Raw genomic sequence first — 20,681 nt, 5'->3', positions numbered from 1 at the left:
CCCTTCCTTTCCCATCTATGCCTCCACTCCTGTCTGCTGAGTGGTAGAGAGTAGCTTTTGCTCTTTGCCTGAACAAATTAATGTGGATTTCCGGAAGGTCACTGCCTTGCAGCAAGCAGTTGTCACTTCAAACTTAATTTTTTTTCCGAAAGTCAAGGTATTTCGCATCTTACATGTTGTCTTCACAAGTTAAATGCAGCTGTACAGTCTATATTATCTGTCATTTTCCAAAGCTTCGGTAGAGGAAGGCAGTGGGATCATTGAAAACATCACTGGAATGGCTGTTTTTACGATTTTTATGGAAGACTGAAGGGAGGACATAGGCAAGAGACTGAGTGAGAATAGTGTAGCATACCTGCAGTTACATTAATATGAACTGCTAAGGGAGATCTAGAGTATACATACACATACAGTATCGTACATGCTAAGAAATTCAGGTGTTCTTTTGGAATATTAGATTTGGTGATCAGATCTGGTGTTTCTCATTGTTTCAAACTGTCTTCATGGAAATTGTAAGATGCTGCATTTGGAGCATCTGTTTGCTTCTCCCAAGCAGACGTGCCCTCCAAATAGAAAATACTGACCGTATCTATGAAAATAATACCGAAACAATCTGAACAGTAAAACTTACTGGACTGATGAAACAGGGAACAGGCCAACTTAATCTCCTGGTTGGTTGGTGTTGAGGCTTATGGTAAAGCAGTAGACAGCCTAGATGGGTTAAATGATTAGGATAATGAAGTTCATGAACTGCTTTTCCTTCCTTAAACATTGTAAAGCAGAAGTGGTTTTAAATTTCCTTTTCTTTAAAAGACTTTAATTAAAACCATAAAAATCTAGTAACAGCAGACATGATGGTTTTAAGCTACTTAAACTTTTTTTTTTCCAAAAGAAGTGGGCTCTATCTCAAGTGCTTCTCTGTGATTTGTTCGATCTTCCTGAACTGCTCTCTACATTGAATGAGACTAAGGAGGTCATAGATCTGTGCAGAAATGCTCGAGTAACTTGCCTGTAAGTAGAAATATTAATAGTAAAAAAGGACCAAAACAAACAAAAATGGTGCCTCTGGCCTTCTAAAAAAAAGAAAGGTTTAAAAAAAAAAACACACACAAAACCCCTTGAGAAATTGGGATGAGCTTGAACCATGTAGTTAATAGTAAGGTATGGTAATCTTTCAAGGGTAGCTCCCTAGCTGTGGTGTAAAAGGGAATAATTAAATTATTCCCTTTATTTTAATTTAAAACTTCATCTGTTAAAAATGCTGTCATTATTCTTTCTCCCTTCTCATCCTCATTTTTTACACAGTAATTCCCTTAATTGAACCTCATAGGTCACTGTGTCACTAACCATTTAATTCCATTGAGTTACAACTTTATAAATGGTGGTTCTTCAGTGATTTGCAAGTATGATACCTAAGTCTGTTTAAAACCAAATCAAAACACTTTTTGAAACTTAGGTGGGTTTCATTTTTTCAAATTTCTCTTCACAGATGTTTTCCAGTATGTTCTACTGACATTGGTTCTAAATAATGTAAATAATTACTATAGTTGTAGAATGAGAGTTTGAAGAGGTTACTTTGTTCATGAAGAGTTTTCAAGCACCTGCAGACTGTAGAATTTCCTTTTTTTTTTTTTGAAAGCATGCTGACTTTTCTGATTTTTTCAGTGGTATACCTATTTTAATGATAAATGCACGTATAAAGTATGTGTAGATACTTCAGCCAATGAATAGTTTTTGTGTTTACATCCTAATGTTTTTAAAGGAGTTATAAGAACTGTATGGGAACGGGAATAAAGCAAAATGATTACCATGGTGTCTTTTGATGGTAAGTTTTATATCAAGATATGCTGGATTACTGTGCTCTAAAATAAAAAGCTACAGGCTGTTCTGTGGTGCCTTTTGAGTGTTTGGTGTGTTGTCAGGCAACTAGAATTTTATTTTGGATACAAAATTAATTAATCCAATGCAGTCAATGCTTTTTTTCTTAAAGCAACTCTTGTCTATATATTGGATTTTTATGTGGCATGTATCTAGCCCTTAAATCTTTGTATAATTGAAGGAAAAAAAAATGAAGATAGCCTGATGTTCGTCTCATACCTTTTGAGTTTCAGAAATATTTTATTTTCCTTTTTGTAAATGTAAGTCATTTCTCTTAAATATTAGGATGGCATTTAATTTAGGAGAGAAGAGTCCAGCTTCTGCCTGGAGTCTCTTTCAGTTTATTCTGTAGGTCTGACCCCTCTGACTGAAAGCAGGGCACTGGACTAAAAAGTCGGTTTAGCTCATTCTGGCATTTGCTGTAATGTAGTCTTCTTTCATTCCTTGTTCCTGAATAAAAACGAAGTGTTTGGAGTAGTTGGGAGTTGTTGAGCAGATAGAATAGGTGTTAGTTGCTGTTTAGATGTTCTTCTGCTGCTTGGGGATGTAATTAGCTATCAGAAGTTTCTATATATCTTCTAAAAGTAAATCTCAGTTTTCACCTAGACGTAGGTTGCTAGATGCTATGCCATGAATGAAACAGAGGAAGGGAATGCACAGCAGACAGCCCAGTGCTTGCTTCAAACCCGAGCAGAGTCGCTGATGCTACAGCAGCCCACTGTTGTAAGTCATTTTCATTAGCATATAAAATGAGTAAATGAAGAATCTGGGAAATTACTCGTCACTGATTATTGCAGTTTAGTTGCACTATAAAGACTTTGTGTATATATATAGATGTGTGTACATTTATTTTTATAGCTATCTATAGGTATATCTATAGATATCTAAAACCATGATAACTGGTGAGAACTAAACTGCAGTGATACATATATCTCATGCATACCAAAGTATGTATATATGAGAGGAGACTGTTGATAAGCGATGGTAGATCAGTTTACAGATAGACAGGCTTCTTATCTCTGCCAGGTGTTCAAATAAAGGATGTGTCCTCTGAGAACAGCATCACAGTGAAGGGGAAATATTTCCATGAGCCCAGGTCTATGCCACAAAGCAGCTTTTCTGCTAGGGTGAGGGGTGTGCCTCCTGTTCTCTGATCATTGTTGAACTGCAGTGCTTTTCTTTTCCATTTCTTTTACACTTCAGAACTGTAGGGAGTTAGCTGTGGAGTGATGCGAGTGGTTACTTTCAGCTAAATCCAGAAGTGGAAATGTCTTGTTCCTGCAAGGGGTGTGCCAGGGAGAGCAGCTGCTTTCCTGATCTGGCCTGTGAGCATCTGCATAGCTCTGATTCCACAGAACAAAGCTGGCTGTCTTCTGTGGCAGCACTAGGATACCATTAAGGGCAGTCTTGCTGCTGCCTCCTTCCCTGTTGCGCTGCTTCATAGATCTGATATTTTCCCTTTTTTAAAAAAAAATCACGTCAGTTCTGTTTGCCTCTTTTCTTCGGCGTTCTGAAGCCTTCCAGACTTCATTTATCCCCTTTACCATATCCACTGCTCTTTTTTAGTGGAGCATTTAACTTGAAGGCTTGTATCTCCATCGTTCCCACCTAGCCTTGGGCTAATCTCTTTAATGATCCCACAGGTTTTCCTTTTCCCTGGGGTACTTAAATATACATAGCACCTGCCTGGATGTTCATGCTTTGCTGCAGTGTCTGCTAACCACAAGAAATGAGGTTGCTCCGGAAAGCAGAATTTAATGGATTTTTTTATTTTAAGAAGCATGTTCTTAAGTTTTAACTGACAGAACTATGCTATATAAAGCCCGTTGGGTGGGCAGGCAACAACTAAAAACGCAGAGCCTCTGTCCTCTGGGGAAGGTCCACTAGAAGCAGTAGTGTTACTGAAGTGGATCTCCAATGTGATGTAAAGCCAGCAGCACTCCTGAACAGAGTGCTAGGGGGGCATCTCAGGGCACTGGGGCTGGAGCTAGGAGGGAGCTCCTTCCCTTTCTGTAGAGGTATGTACTGCACGTCTCTGGAGAAGAGTGCTGTGAAAAGGAGCAGACTAATAAGATGGAAGAGTGCCGTGAGGTTAGGATTGTTACTGATGAAGGTCTAGAGACAGTAAATGCTGCCAGGAAGCACTTTTAGGTGTTTGACATCATCTTGACATCCCAGCTTTTTTTTTTTTTTTTTCCTTCTCAGAGGTATTAGGCATATTTCTTTGACAGTGTTTGGTGAATCTTTTCAGATTGAAGATGAGAGAGTGAAATAGTTGCAAGTGCCTGTTGTGTTTGGTACTGGTCTAGTAAGAGGCCTAGAAGGCAGTCGTATTTGTATGGTGTAGCATTCTCTTTGGACTTGGCTTCGTTTGCAGCAGAGGATCAGTTCTGACTGCTAAGGAAGAGCATTGTCCTGGGCAACCCTCTTGTCACTGAGGTGCCAAGGAGGTGAGATCTGGGGGCTGCTCAGTGCTAGGATGCTTCTTACCTGCCCAGGATGTCTGACAAACCAGTGCTGATACTGGCTGCCCCATAGTCTTAGCAGGCTGTCCTCTGCAGGTGGTGCAGTCTCTGAAGATCAAGTTTTTAATGGCAGATAAATTCCACCAGGTGTTCAAGATTTTGTTAGCTTCTGGTTCAGACAGATCTCCTCTGTCAAATATCGTCAGGCAGGGAATATTTTTTTACCATATTCCAATGAGTGACAATGGATGGAAGTGACACTGGTTATTCCAGAACAGATTGAATATTTTTGCTTTGTTACCTGCTTTAAAGACAAACTTCAAGAGCTTAAACTTGTTTGGAAGGAATTTGTCACAGCATCCAGTGCTCCCACTGCCACCAAGGCAGTTCTCAGGAAGATACAGAGAAAAAAGTTGTCCTTGGAGAGCTCAGAAGGCAGATCACTCTCTAAGTCCAATAACAGCGTATTCTTCAACTGAGTCTATCTCTGGATGTCTTTGTAGGTTCAGAATTCAGACTAGACAACAGCAAGTGAATCGTCAGTTAAAGACCACTTGGCAAACACGAGCTGCTGTGTCTTCCTTTGGGCTGCACCTGTGATATGCCTGAGTTTGAGACTGGGATCTTTAGACCTAGTCTAAAGATAAGACACTTTCTAGTTATCTTTATCAATCTCAAGCAAACTGCTGAGGATGGACCCCCAGGAAACCCCCTAGTTTGAAGTAATTACTTTTTATGGCTCTTTTGCAGGAAAAAAAACCCACAAACCATCCCACTGTGGAAGTACTTCAGACCAAATGGCACTTACTCACTTCTTGGTGTATGGTTCTGCTCTTCAAAGACCCCAGAAACTCTCTGGGTTTTCCAAATGACTGCTGTAGAGATTCAGTAGTTTGTAGGATTTTAGTCGCATGCTTTTAAGATTGAATGCACGCAGGAAGCTACCAAGGCAAATCAGTACTGAAGATCTTAAATGCTTCCGTGGTGTAATAGGAAAGCAGCTGCTGTTTGAATTCAAACTCGAGCTTTGGATGTCCATATGTGAAACCGTGTTTTAAAAACCTTTCCCCCATCCTACAAAGCAGACTTTAACATAAAATCCATGTTTTACCATTTTGATGATGACCCACTGTTTGGATACTTTTAATCCTCAATCTGTATAAAAGTTATGTCTTGCATTAAATCCCTTTTTTTTTGTGGATTTGTGAGGTAATCCCCTGTATGGCATATAGCTTGTTCTTTAAATTGCTTACATACTAGGAGTCGTGTTTAAAAAGTTTTAGAGCATTGGTTTTAAACAATATTCAGCTTTATATACATTTGTAATCAAAACTCAGTGTGTTACGCAGTCTGTAACTCTAAAGTCTTATCCTGTCAAAATTGTTCAGTACTTTCTGTAACTTAGTTAGTGACAATAAATCAAATGGGGCACTTGGCAGAGGAGTTGCTGATATACTACGTAATGAGCATGATTTTTTTTGAAAATGACTTTTGTTGGGGTTTCTTTCTTGGAAGATTTTATGGAAAAGAAATAATCCATTCATAAGAGAGTGTGTACATTCAGTTGTGCCAGTAGATGGACATTGCTGGACTGTTAAGGGTGTACTGAGATGTCTTTTCCTTTATGTCACCTTGCATGCATGTGCAATATATTTGTAATCATAGCTGTGTCTTAAGTATAGAAGATATAACGAGAAAGTCCAGTGTTTCTTCTCTTATTCCCCTCTTGTGTTCTCCGCCTTGGGCTGGGTTTTTAGTTTAATTTTTTAGTTTTTGTTAAATAAAAATCAGAAAAGTGCCCATTGACAAGACACAAAGCTTCTTGACACTGGTGATGTCGTGATATCTTTATTTAACCATGCAAAGGATTTATACTGACCCTTTGAATATATGTAAGGATAGTTAAATCTCATTTCACCATGAAAAATGAACAAAATTCTCATCCTCACTGTTCATGTGGTAATTCTTGGCATCTTCCCCGTCCCTATGTAAGTTGTGCATATTGCTGACCTGAGTGGAGAGTTTGTTCCTCTCGGGATGGATTCAGCGATCCTATTTATGCAGTGCAGCCCTGCAGACTTGTGTACATAACCGATGAAGTGGTGGATTGCAGTGAGTAGCTACTGTGGGGAACCGGCACCTTTGTACGTACTTGTGCTGTCCAGGCTAATGTGACACGTGAATATGTCCTCAGCCATCCTGTTGGGCATGGTTACTAGAGGGTTTGAGTTCTTTATAAAGTTCCAGTCACTTTGTACTTAGCTAATGCTCCGTGACATCTGTTTTGTAGTATTTTTTTTCAGTCTGGCAATAACTGTTCTAAAGCAGATCTGCTATTTCTCGAACCAGAGGTATAACTGAATGCATCACTCTTGACTGAAATCACTTATGTTAATAGGATCCTGTCTGACATGATTTTAGTCAGGTTTGCAGAGCTGCATTTGGAAGGCACCTCTTCGCTGTGTAGAGCACACATCCTGGTGATAAGATAGAGACCTCTGGGTATGAATGAACTAATACATGTGAGCCTTTTATAATGTGTAGCTTCAGAGCAGCTTCCTTCTGTAAGCATGTCAACACTTAAATGAGGACCAAGATCTTGGCCAACTGGAAGATGCTGGTAGCGAGCTAACTAGGGGGCAACGCTGTCTGGAATACCTGTCCACTGCACCACCAACCACTTACTGGAATTGAAGTGGGGGCACCATGGTGTTAAAGCTCTGATGTTTTGAGGATGAAGGAAGCTTAGGGAGGGGTGGTGAATTATTCTCTTGGAGCTAGGATCTGTGATACTTCCATGGAAACGATGCCTAATTTTTGTAAGAGCTTCTCGTTACATTTTTAGGTGGTTTGTTTTAGTGAGTATGTGTTTAGTAATATTTAATCTAGGGTGAAGTATCTCGGTGGGACTTAAACCTGGTGTTTTTATTATGCTTTACTGTAGGCCATTATCTTCCATTTTCCTATCCCCGTAGTCTTTAAATGGGCACATCGTGTTTTCTCTGTAGATACTTCCCGTTAAAAACAGAGGCATTGATTATAAAATAACACAAGCAATTTTCTGACCTTTAAAAAATATAATTAGGCTCTAGCATGGTGTTATTGTTTAGCTCAAAGTAGTTAAAAGTGTGTCTAGAAACTCATGCATGGCTTTTAATAGTTTAATGGATCAATGATCCAGTGATTTTTTTAATGCTTATCTTTAGTTTGTCATTCTGATACTGAAAAACGAAGTTAAAATTGCTTCGGTTTTGTCTTTCTCTTTGCAGATAAAGCCACCTGAGTGTGCTACCAAGTTACGGAACAGCTGTCTTTTCAAACGTATAAACAGAAAGGATATTCTCTACTTACTTTTTTAAATGGTAAGTTGTTCAACTGAGCTCTTACTGAACGTTGTCATGTAGGAATGTATTACACAAGCTTTGGAACTGTGATAAGTCCTTAAGATGAAGACCAATGAGGAAGTCTGGAAACTGTCCAGAAGGTTTTTGAATCAAGATTGGAAAGGAGGCTTATTTCTGTCATGTTGAAAATATGCTGTATTAAGCCGAGAAACAAATGTCAAACACTGCTAGCCCAGGAGACTGGTATAATTTAAATGCTAATCTGGTTGTGTAGAAAACAGAAATACATTTGTTGTGTTTGTGGATATTAATGAAATATCAGATTTAAAATTTGCATCTGCTAATTACTTTTGCCCTGTATATTCTGTGCTTTGCTGATGTGTCGTCATAGGGATTTAACCCAAATCTGATGAAGTTATGTTTGACTGCTTGCCTCAAAAAGCATAGCACATAATAAATTACCTAAATTTATTGATATTAAACTAGCTTTCTGTGGAAAAACCCCTCCATCCCCAAACTATCTTGGCCGGGACGTACACATCCCACAGACTTCTAGATGGGGAATACCTCTTGTGTTGGTGAGAGAGTATAAAAACAGCTATGGAGCACTTTCTTCATTGTGTGATGCAAGATGATGCATGCTGATTGGCATAAGTCCTTCTTTAGCACCAAAGTTCAGGCAATTTTTTTAGCATAAGTAAAGCTAATTTTTTTTTAAGGGACTGCAGCTTGACCACTTCTGCAGTGGGAGGCAGAGAAACCTTTTAAGCAGGGGGATAACCTGGAAGAGAGGTTTAGTGTTCTTCTGTGGGGAAGGGGAGGTTGAAGATAGTATTAACTGCTTGTAGGAGAGACCACTTTCCTCCAGACCTGCACCAAATTGTGTGAGCACAGGTCTTTCCTGTAGTTAGTCCTTACATATGGTCACTCCAGTAGCTGTCTTTAAGGCCCCTAATCTCTCCAGTATCTGGCCCCCAGATTTAATCTCTCTAGGAGCTTGTTTTACACACTTCTACTGCGTATGGGATTAAAAAAGACGACGCTGTCCCAATAATTTCCAATATTTTGCATTTTTTTTAACACTACAACCTTAGATTGTTGCAACATTCACTTTGGATGTGTTTCAGGCTGCATGGAAGCACATTTGCTTGTTTTTGAGAGATTAAAGATTGGTTGTTAAAGGAATAGGAACCTAGGCTTAGGATTTTTTTCTACCTAAGTCATGTTTATTCATAAAACTTTATGAATTATTTTGAGATTTGCTGTTCATACTCAGTGTAGTATTAGAAAATACCTTGCGCAGGTAAAGCGTGATTTTCATGTAGAGTTTAAATGAAATGGATCTACAGTTCAATAGTCTGGTGTTTAGTATAGCTGAATGGTATTTAAAGACGATGCTGAACACGCTTGAAAATAATCACCCTTTTAACAACAAAGAAATGTTTTTTAACAATTAAACATCACTTTGAAGGAAATAGTTTAAACAGAAAGGAACAGAAGAATACTAAAAGCTAATTATAATAAACATACTAAATTCTAATTCTTTGTTGAACATTGATCGTTCATGCATCACAAATGTTCTAATAGAAGATACAGTTGGCAGCTCCTCCTGGTCAATAAATGACAAGCCTGTAGTCAAAGTAATGACTGATTCCTAAACAAATGTAGTTATTTTCAGCTTCCAAGGATTTCACTTTTAATTCATCATTTTTGAAAATGTCTTAATTGGCCTATTTTGCGTATATAGTAAGGTATTTTCATTTTTAAATCAAGTCATTCTTATTGTCACTTGGATTGTAATTGTGCCTTGTCTCTTCTTGCTTCTCTGGATTTTCTAGTGTGCTTAGGTAATATAAACACCCCTAACAGTTGTCAAGTTACTCAAAATGAAATACAACTGTTAAATGTTTGTCAAAGGTACTGATTCCTTAACATGCCATCCTCTGTAAGTAGTGCACACAGGCTTTTTTTTTTAAACTTCCATTGTAATGCTGCAATGGTACACTACAAAAGTGAGTCCCTTAGAGTTAAAGAGCGTGTAGCCAGGAAGGAAATATAAAATGTAGGGCTTGGAAAAAGGATTGTGGTGCTTACCAGCCTCAAATGTCAGTTCATTAGACCAGCTGAAGAACTCCTTTGTCATCACATACAAGTAATTCTAAGAAATAAGTGTTTATAGTTAGTATGGCAGATACAAATGCTTTGTATTCAATTAAATGTTTTTGAAGCCAGATGTTAAAATTTTGTATATGATTGCCGTGTGGATAAGACTGTTCCAGTCTTTAGAAATGCTTCTATCGTGAGAGCACATTAGATTTTTTTGTCAAGGTTAAACCAAATTTATTTGTGAAGACTTCTGTATCTACTCTTGGACTTCTCAATCACATAACCTGTGTTCTTCATGGCTGGTTAATTATAGAATGATTTAGTAACTTGTGTTCTTGATTTACAACGAAGTCTTAAGCAAAGCTACCTCCAGATCTTCATAAGACTACAGTTAGCATTTTCCCAGAAGGAATAAGCTTCTCAGAACAGGAGAGAATGAGGGTGAGGTAGGTTGTGCAGAGGAGAGGAATAGGCTTCTGGAGAGTAGGAGGAAGATTTTAGGCTACTCAGCCAGCAAAATGCTGAAGGCCTCTAATAATGTAGCAGTGTATGGAGGGAGAGGTAGGACCATGTTTCCCAGATGGTGTCCTGTGGAGCAGGGAGGGGAAAAAAAGCTGTTTGAGAGAGGACCAAGTATCCCAGAATCCTTGTATTCCAAGCGGTAAAGCCAAAATGAGGTGGAACTGTTTTTAGGTAGAAATGACCTAAAACATGAGAAGTCTGATCACAGATTCTGATGTTAATTAAGAGGTGCATGCGTTGTCCGTGAGCTTTGCTGTTTTCTGTCTGATTTTGATTTTAAGAGACTCAGCAGTTGGGCTTAACTCTTGTTGAAATTGGGTTAGAGTTCTATTCAGTGCTCATTTATTTGCTTTAGACCTGACTGATGCTTGGAGTTGAGGGACTTTATATTTTTAAACTGCAGCCTGTCAAAATGGATTTGATGGTAGTACACAAGGAATAATTTGCTAAAGCTGGCATCTGCGCAGTGAGAGTATGCCCGTACTTCTCAAGATAGTGGTTTGAACACATTCTGTATTATGACTGTATGTGGGCAGTTCAGTGCCACTTCTGTAGGGCAAATAAATGCAGTCATAGACCTCTTCTTTGAACTTTTTATGTGATTGGCATCATAGTGATTTCCCTTCTGAATTACACAGCTAGCGTTTAGGGATCTGCTTGAAGATGAGGTTTAAATCTTGGTTGTCTGTGCAGTGATTAACTGAATCAGTTTCTAAATTTAACTGATGCAGTTAAATTGCTTCTTGAACTGCGTGTAGATTAGTCTCTAGTGGCTCGATTTTTTTTCCATACATGCAGCTTGTAGTCTCTGTAGATTGCATTGACTATTTAAAGAGCAGTTGAATAGCAATGTAAGTATTGATTGGTTCATTACGTAACTTGGTGGTGGGGGTGTGGAAGGTCCATGTGATCTTAAATTACTTAAATGACACTTTCTGAATCAAAAGGGTGTCAAAGCCTTTGTGCCTAGCTAGCATTAACTTACCAGTCCACAAAAACTCTGGTCTGCAATGCAGTTGCGCAAGTTCTGCTCGGTTTGGTGTGGTTCTCAAGCGGTCTTAGACTGGGTGCTGACAAGCATGACACTGCCTCATGGTGCCTCATCAGAGAGGTGGCAAGAGGAGTACTCATCTTGCTCAGTAGCCAGCTGCTTAGGGCTATCATCATAAAGTCCGCTCTTCTTGGATTGTGGGGTCTCACCGGCTCAGTGGGATTTAAACTAACAGTTGCATTTTCCAAGAGAATGTCGTATTCACCAGGCTAACAGCAACAGCAGCGCTGGGATGGAGACGTGCTTCTTAGCTTTTGAGGCTGTGAACTTGGGAATACATTGTTTGAAGGGAAGGAAGAGGACCTGGCTGCTGTCTGATGAGGGGGGACCTTGCATCTGACTTCTGCTCTTAAAACTGTTCACTTAGCCTTCTTTTAAATAATATGTTTGGATAACAATGTAGCCTTGGGGGGAAAAGGCGGGAGTCTGCACAGAGGTTCGAAACATGGACAAGATGTTTTTAGATGAGAGCTCACTTTGGGGGAAGTGAGCAACGATGCATGATGATGTTGGGAACTGATGATGATTATCTCTGACCTGGTATAAAAAAAAAACAACCTTGTGTTGCATCGTCTTAGGGATTTTTTTTTTGTTTTTAAAAGGCATGCATTTTACTTAAGGGAAGACTTTCAGCACAAGTCTTGTGACAAGATATACCTTTGATCACTACGTAAAAGAAGGAGAGCCTTTGGGTATCTTTGCATCCACTGGAGACTTTCTGTCTAGGTCAGCTGAGAAAAGGAAAGCTGGGATGTATTGTATGTGTGGAGATTAAACATTCCTGAACTGAGATGAAAACTGTATGAAGCTCAGACAGTAACATTTCTATGTTCAACTTTATCTTTTTTCATAAAGCTTGGATTGCCATTCAAGTGCTAATGATTTGTTCAATGAAAAATTAACGTAGTATGAAATCTTAATGTATGTTTAAAAGGATTTAATTATTTTGTTTCACGGCTTGCAGTATTGAGTAATGAAGCCATACCTAATTTTCAGATGCTTTGAGATATTAAGGGTAGAACTTATTAGGCACTACAATGAATACAATTTTTTTTAAACCTTTTTCGTAAGGGTGGATAGAGGCAATCTGTAGTGTAGTGCCCAAGCAAAAATCTGTATCAGCTGATCAGCATAAAACAATCAGAAACTTAGTTTGGTGTTGCAATTTTAATGGAAATGACTAAATATCTTGAGTAAAATGGAGTAGTTAGCTATTGGAATGGAAAAAGTTGTGAAGGACAACCTTCTAGTAAGCATGCTGTAGAGTTCTACTGTTACTTCAGGATGTGGTTGTTAAAGAGAAACAATGTCATAGACATTAAAACTGCAGAATTTTTGTTTTATTGTTTCACTTTAGTGTGTTTGGGTTCAAAATCTACTTACTGGTGTTAAGAATGGACATCTGATTCTAGGAGACCTCTTTTCTTCAAAACAGTTTCATGATAGATCAATATTAATAATATTTTTGTCCAATATGCAAAATATGTGGAGGCAAACTCACGGCAACTTTAGGACTAAACGTTGTGGTGTGGGAGAGGGGAAAAGTAATCAAAATGTTATTGGAAACAGCCATTTAAGAGTAATTTCAATCTGCTTTTCACAAGAGCCTGCAGTGATTGTCAGGAGTCTAGATGGTTGCTCTTTCCTCTTTAACTTCAGAAATGAAATTAAAGCATGTTTTATCAATGCTTGTTGCAGTCATCTGCCTTTTCTTGTGAATAAAACAAGCTTGGAAAACTTTTTTTTTTTAACTGTGCAGCTTGTTAGGTATTTACAGAACTACCCTTAAACATCTGGTTGCAGCTACACAGCATTTTCATGTAGCTGCCTCAGCTATGTGTTAGAATGGTTTAAAAAAATCCATATTAATGTTTATAGTTTAAACAAACGATTTAACATTGATGCTAGTAGGAAGCATTAATTCGTACCTCTCCTGTTAGATACGAGTGGCTCCAACTCCTGTTGGACCAGATGGCAGCTGCCGAAGGAGCAGTGAGACGTGGCATTGCCAAAAGTAAGGAGTGCAGAGCAGAGACCAAGCTAGTAAACTCTGCTGCCCAGGGGCTGTGGGGTGCATGAAGGACACAATAGCCTTCTTTGCTGTGTTGGAAGCTGGAGTGGAGAGTAGGAAGGCAGTGGTCCTAGAAGGACCTGGAAGGAGAAGAGAGCCCTGTCAGTAGGGTTCCTATCAAGGAAGAAAAAGTTGGACTAGTGCTCTAAAATGTGGGCAAGGCGTCTTATTAGCCGTTAGTGTAAAAGTGATTGGATTTTCTTCAGGTGTTTGTTGGATTGTGATAGATGGAAGTTCTCTCAAAGTATGAAATATGAATGATGTAATCAGTTTAACATATATATACTACTCTAAGGTATTTGATGACAAAGTGGTGGGAAACAAGTTATGTTAAGAAGTGTTGTGTTTGCTGTGACTTGGAGGAATTGAGGCTTTCTAGACTGGTATTTCAAAACATAGAGTGAGTAGGTTCCTCTGATTTTTTTTTAATCATTTATTGTAGATTCAACCCCACACATTTGAAAGTTTTTTTTTTTTAAAAAAAAAGCCATCAGACTTGAGCAGGAGTGAAGAGCAACTGCTTTTCTCAAGATGTAATGCTGTCTTTCATCTGACTGGAGACATGCTGTTCCTGAAAAGAAGGCAGCAGTTTCTGCTGAGTTTCTACCCACCCTTCTCTTTCAGAGTACTGTCTGTTTATTGCGGGGGGGGGGGGGGGGGAAGGACACACACTAAAAGAAAACTTAATGCCTTTTAAATTATTTTTGTCTTAAATTTTTACAGATACATGCTGTTTTTCTTGTAAATAAACAATTGAAACCAATATATACCACATTAACGTTTACCAAAAGCATCTTTCTATGAAAAAGATAGAAATGATGCAGGTATGAATTTCTCATTTAGCTAACAAGAGACATAGCATTTGTAATGTGTGCAGGAGAAATGTCACGTAATACAGTCCTTACAACATGACAGATGCTTCTGTGACTCTGGAGAATAAATATATACAAAATACCTGTTTTCATCTGTCTGAAAAGATTTTATTGGCCTCAGAGTTTACTGGGACTCCTAGGTGATTTTGGTAAATGTGACAGCAGGGGGTGACAGAAAATTACAACAACTCTCAACTCTTTATCATAATTCTGTTTTTCTACCAATAAGATGGACAAGACTTCAATCCTCTTTCTATGACAATATTGACAGTGTTTCTTTCTTGTGGAAAACACTTATTAATCTCCCAGACCAATACATCTTTCAGGTCTAGTTACAATGTTTTAAGTAATCATGTTCGTTTAGCTTGCTATTCACCTGTGCAGTTCAATGCTGTAACTGACCTTTTGAAGGCCTCTATTCTGTTTCAGTATGAAATGAGTTTAGTTTGATTCACTGTTGTTTTTCCCTTCGTTCTGAAGCAGATTGAGTGCTCTCACTGTCACTTACGTGGCCTCAGCCATAAGGACAGTAACTCCATAAACTGCTTTGACTTCTTTCCTCCGGATTATGTTTCTGCTCACATGTGACTGATTCCAGCCCTGAAAGCAGCTCAGCCAGGAGCAGCAGCTTCAATGGGAGGAATGTTGAAATGGAATGGGAAGAGGAATCCATTTAATTAAAGCAAGGAGTAGTTGGCTTGCAGCTGTCTTAAAAAGCACAGCTGTAAGTGGAGTGGGTCCTAAGGCAATAGCTGGGTTTTGCTTCTGAGAAGGAAACACAACTCATCTTGTGGTTAAAGCTTCATTGCTAAGAATCAGTGTGATCTAGGTCCAATTTCCGATCCTTACACGGGCTTTGTCTGCTTGTAAGCATCATCAAATAGCTTTGTCTCCCAGCTGTGTAGCTGAGATGCTGCTTGCCTTTGTCAAGTTTGGAGAGGAAATTTAGTGTCTGGGTGTATGGATAGTGCAGTAACACAGGTACCACGTAACCTTACTGTAGCAGGCTTTCTGAAGCTAGTTTGCAGTGGCAGCCTTGTCAGATGGGGGCAGTCCATTTCTTCACTGTTTTTTCGCTGGCCTTATTGCCAAGGCTTTGGTTTGTGGCTTGCTGCTGGCAAGATGAGTGCCAGCTAGTGGGTAAGACGAGGTCCTTCCCCCAGTGTTTGGTGGCCAAGTAAGTTGTAGGGAAAGAGAGGGTAGATAAAGCCATGAATCTTGCATAGAATAGAATGTCTTTATTCCCTCCTTTCCTGTGGAGCCTTTATTCACAAAAATTGGAGGGAGCCATATTTCAAAACCATTATGTGACAGGTTTTCAGCCTTCAGATGATGGGATTTTTATCTTTTCAACCAGTATTTTCCCTTTCCTATTTACCTTGTCCCCAGGAAAGGAAAACCAAATGAAAGTTCTTTTTTGACCTTTAGGTAGTGAATAGTCTTTCAGGGTGCATTACTATGTCACTTTGGTTTGGATCATATTGGAGATCTGGGGACTCTGAGTGTGTAATAATGCAAGTTGAATTTACATTTCAGAAAGAAGCTTTAACTATGACTCTAGTGAGAGAACATTGGGACAGCATTTCCCCCTCTGCAGTCACTTGGGAGAGAACAAGGGAGCAGAGACCCAACCTATATACTGTTTCAGAAAAAGAAAGAGGTGAGGAAAAGCAATCATTGCATTGTTAACAGCGTCAGATAGCTGTCTCTGGAAGGGATGTACTCCTGAAGGAGCTTGCTAACTGCCGCAAATCCAAGACAGGATCAAACAGTGAATAACGCGATAATATGGAGAGATGCACGCCCAGTAGTATCTTAGCTCAGAAGTGGGGGGTTGGAAAGAATCAGACTGCAAGCTTTTAGTCGAAAGGAGCGTTCTTTTAGTAAGTATAAACTTCTTAACCAGACCTCTCAAATTTTAATAATTTTAGCACCACGGTCCAGTGTATGTTGATGCAGCTGTGTAGTATATCAACTATTTTTGGTGAGCCTAAAACTGTAGGGTTCTCTCTAGGAGATGAGAATCTAATGGGCCTTGATACTTTGAGAGCTAGCTGGGAACAGTTAGAGAGAGCTGCCAGTCGGTATGATGCTTCCAAATGCTCGGTGTTAGGTTCTGAAATTTTGTAGACTCACAAAAACCAAAGTTTGCGTCTTCAAAACTGTGAGGAGTGGGAGTGTGTGAGGGGTGGGGGGAATGTGTGTGTGAGGGGTGTGATAATTATATAAACAAAGAAGATTGCACCCATGTATTCAAAATAAGTTCCACAAAATATATCTAAATGCACCCATTTGAAATACTCGAACAAAGATAACTTTAAAAATGATTTAGTGTTATTGGTAATCTCTATCCCCAGTAACTAACTGGAAGAAGTCACTTAAGCTTCTTCTAAGTGATAGATTATATATGCCAAGAATTCTTTTTCCTTGAAGCTGGTTTCTGGAGCGCTTCTACCCTGCCAGCACCATGGAGATGTGTTGGTACACTGCCAGATTTCATGGAACACAGCTTTTCAGCCTTCCGAGCCTTGAAAAGGGATTCTTACAGAAGGCTAACTGCTGTATTTGGTCTGAGACTCATGATGGTTTTATAGTAGCTTATTTGTCTCACAATGGGAGTTACTGTATGTGTAGTGAGGAAATCTCTTAAGTGCTACAAATAAGATTTTGTAAGCCAGTATTGCTGTATCAAAGCATGTTATTTTTTCTAATGCCTGATGTTCATTTTAGGCTTTATTTTAAAAAGAAAACAACCCCCCCCCCCCCTCCAAAACTGAGACAAGGTTTAAAGATTGAATTATTAGGAAGCTAATGCAGAGCAGAACATTGACATATGTATATGGGATGCTAGTAAAAGGGAAAACGTGTGACAAAAGAAGTAGAGACACCAAGGGGAAGTAAAGTTTTATATCTGGGGAGGTGTAGCTGCTTTTGATCTTTGTGTATTAATGTGCTTCATATACTAATTAAATAGTAGATGTATCACATTCTTTTTTTTTTGGATTATGCTACAGGTTTTTCTCTTAGTATACTGTTCATGGTGAAAGATGTGAATTGGTATCTGTACAGGTAACTTAATTTTTGGAACATGTCATCAGTAGTGATGAGGCAGGAAAGAGGTATGATCCGTTCTGATCTCTGCTGGACACCGCCTGTTAGTTGATTATAATTCAATTATAGATGTATATGGATTTTTTTGTGGTTCTAATAACTGTGTGCGGTGCCATCTGTAAGCATTACTATTTTAATTTATGAACTGAAAAATTATGAGTTGCTATTTTCTTGTTTCAAAGATGAATGGTTTTTGTGGTTAGCTTGAAGATGGTAACCATGTGGAAAACACAGAAGGAGGGTACCTCAGAGAGAGAAATTGCATCGTGAGTGCTCAAGTCACCGAACTCGGGCAGATAACATGTAGGAGAGTTGTGAAAAGTATCCAGGCAAACCTCTACTCAGCGGTCAGCCCTCCTTAGGCACGGAAGCAAAATAACCATGCAGAGCTGCAGAATACCTGGCTGCAGTAATGCTGGTGCTTAGTTAAGACTGCTTCGTGTTTCGTGGGTTGTGTGCTTGTTTTCCCTACTGTCTTTTGATGTATTTCTGACACTTGTGGCATCTTTCTTGACTTATGCACCAGATCTTGATCACCTAAGGCTTTGTGATACGCTGTAGTCCATCTTCTGGTGACTGGCGTGCTTTGTGGGAACAGATGGCGTGCTTGGCTCGGGATGAAAGTAGTTGGGAGTTTTTATGTTGCTTTACTTAGACTCAGCTGTTAATAACAGGATGTAGTCACAAAATATTTTCCCACTTTTTCCCTTAAAATGAACCCAAAATAAACTTTTTTTTCCCCCACATAGACTTACCAGAAACTTGGAAGGGGCGCTTACGTAGGGAAAGGGGAATATTGGTAGTAGTGTCATAATTGGGAAAATTAAGGAAGTCCAGAGTTCAGTGCTGAAATCCCTTGATGGGAGTAGGTGGGAAGCTCTGCCTTGAGGAATTTAAAGATTGCTGGTTTATGTTATGTTAACGTAAATCTTCATGGGTTGTGTTGTGCTGGAGACATGTGCCAGGAAGTTCGTGCTGCTGTCTCAAAGGCCTTGGTTTTCAGGTGGGTGCTGCAGTTGCTTGACCGTGAGGTTTTTTAGGCATTGTGATGTACGGTGGTGGCCTGAACGTTGTTAGAGTTGTTTCCCAGTGGGAAAGTCTGTCCTGCCTGATGAGAACTGGGACTCCGGGAGGCACACCAGGAGCTGAGGCAAAGATTAATGCTGAATTGTCAGGGTACAAAATGGGTTTTCTTTCCAGTTTGACCTATGTCATTGCATTCTTCCATCATCCCAGAGTGTCATGTGTATAATAAATATATATCTACATGTAATGCATGCATGCATGTGCATATATATCAAATATATATGTGCACACTGTGTATGTGTATATATACAATAAATAAATACGTGTCCGGGTATATATACACGTTAGAGTTTTGGTCTTACATGAAAAATAACTATGAGAACTTAGCACTTCCCCATGATATTTTAGATTAACTGCAGAGGGGAAAGTTTTAGAACAACAGACTTTTTTTTTTTTGGAAAAATGCGGTTCTGAAAGGATTCTAATAGTAAATAAATATTAGATTCTAAAGGAAATAGGGAACACTGTATTGCTGTAAAATGGGTGTTATTGGACATGGAGTGGATCCTTCATCGCTTTTGTACTTTCCCCTGCAATTTAGGGTTAATTGGAGTCCTGAGAACCAAATTACTGAATTTGCTTCTGGTTTAGCTTAAGGTGATTTGAGGATTTGAACTCCATGTGCTCACTGCGGACTGGATCCTGAAGGTCTTAATGTTATGCCTTTGTCACATGGGCTGTGACCCAGACAGGTATTTCAAGCACTTTAAATCCAGTAAGGCTCTGTTAAATGGGATCAGGGTAAGTCAGCAAGGCCTATCTGCAATTTACATTTTCTTTAATCAAGGAATTAGCTTCTGATAACAGTTAGTGTTTGTGAAGGAGGAGGGTTGGTACAAGTGTGTTCTAAACAGGCTCCAAGAGTGATATCTGCGTTACTGTAGTTTAAATGTGAAGAAAAAGCATTTTTAGTATTGCAGTTTATTTAGTATTCTCTTACAGAAGTTGGTCCAGCATCAAATTGTCTAAAGTAGCCTGCAATACCTTACAGTAATGATGTTGCTGATGTTCTCGTATTACCAAACTATTAAATTTCTGTAATACAGAAAAAAAGTAATTTCCATAATTCAAAATAAACTGCTAGAAGAATATGTACAGGTATGCTTGCTTTAGCTGTGTTTTGGTTGCCTAAGATTTAAAAGGTCATCATTTGAGAGACCTTATTGAAAGAATTGAAGTTACAGTAGTCTCTTGGTAGTTTATAGTAAATTGGAAAGTGATAAGCCACTCTACTTTTTTAATTGTCAGATTGATGAAGAGGGAATCTGTGTTTTTAATGATGCTTTTGGTCTGAAGTCCTGTCAGATCATGAAACATGCAGACACACCTCCTCTAGGTGGGAAGGAAATGTCCTGGTATGCTTGACTGTTAGCTGAATAACATTTGTGAAATAATGGTGGTGTTCTTGTTGGTGTTAGATTTTACTGCCCTGTAAAGAGAAGAGTAAGAGAAGCAGTGAAGAGAAGAGGTAAGAGCAGCTAGAAAAATTAACAGGTACCGGGTAGGTAGGAATCAGTAGTGTTTTAAGTGTATTGCAAAGTGTTTGAACCATGATTTACTTTAAGGGTAGATTTCTTAGCTATTTCACGGGAATGCTTCTGCTGGGTGGTATGACACGTAGACGCTTTTCCGGATACCTGGGCTGTTGAGTTTCCCTGTAGTGAGGGTGAACTGTGTGACTTTATCTACGCTGTTAACTCTATGGATCTCATCAAGTTTGAGTACAGAGATGACATCTGGAAAGAATTTTGACCTGGTATTGGATGTCTGTTCCTGACCTAATTAGCTTGGCTGTATAACTAGCTCTCCACTGCTTTGTGATTGTGCTGCTTTTGACCTCATACAGCTTTTACTCCTCGCTGAATGTCATAAAGGTGAAAAGAAAATAAGATTTTACAAGATGCCATTTTTCCAATCAGTGTTCTTTCAGTACTTGCACGTTTTCGTATGTGTAATCATTGGGTTTTCAAAGTAGCAAGAGCTGAAAAAATCTAGCCGACGTATGGTTTGCATATGCTGGGATGATACAGAAGCCGGGGGGGGGGGCGGGAAGGGAGGAGATTTTCAATCCAAGTCTTTGTTGTGCCCTAGGACAAAGCGTTTCTGCTTTCTTAACTCAGTGCTGAGTTCCTTTTCCTTGTTCTGGCTGAGTGCTTCTTTACAAGAGATGGTATG

General features: G+C 39.1%; 1 protein-coding gene across 3 annotated transcripts in view; it reads left to right on the top strand.

Annotated features, from left to right (window-relative positions):
* The window catches only part of WASF3 (WASP family member 3), a 66,078-nt gene that overhangs the window by 13,275 nt on the left and 32,122 nt on the right, over nucleotides 1–20,681 (top strand). For all 3 annotated transcript variants that reach the window (XM_083821646.1, XM_083821645.1, XM_083821644.1), the window contains exon 3: nucleotides 7,613–7,705. The gene's annotated coding sequence lies outside the window, so the exon portion shown is untranslated. The remainder of the gene's footprint in view (nucleotides 1–7,612; nucleotides 7,706–20,681) is intronic.

This window comes from Anser anser, assembly GCF_964211835.1.
Source record: "Anser anser genome assembly, chromosome: 1".
Taxonomy (NCBI): Eukaryota; Metazoa; Chordata; class Aves; order Anseriformes; family Anatidae; genus Anser; species Anser anser.
The sequence above is the reverse complement of the archived record's forward strand: the minus strand, read 5'-3'. Positions and strand labels throughout refer to the sequence as shown.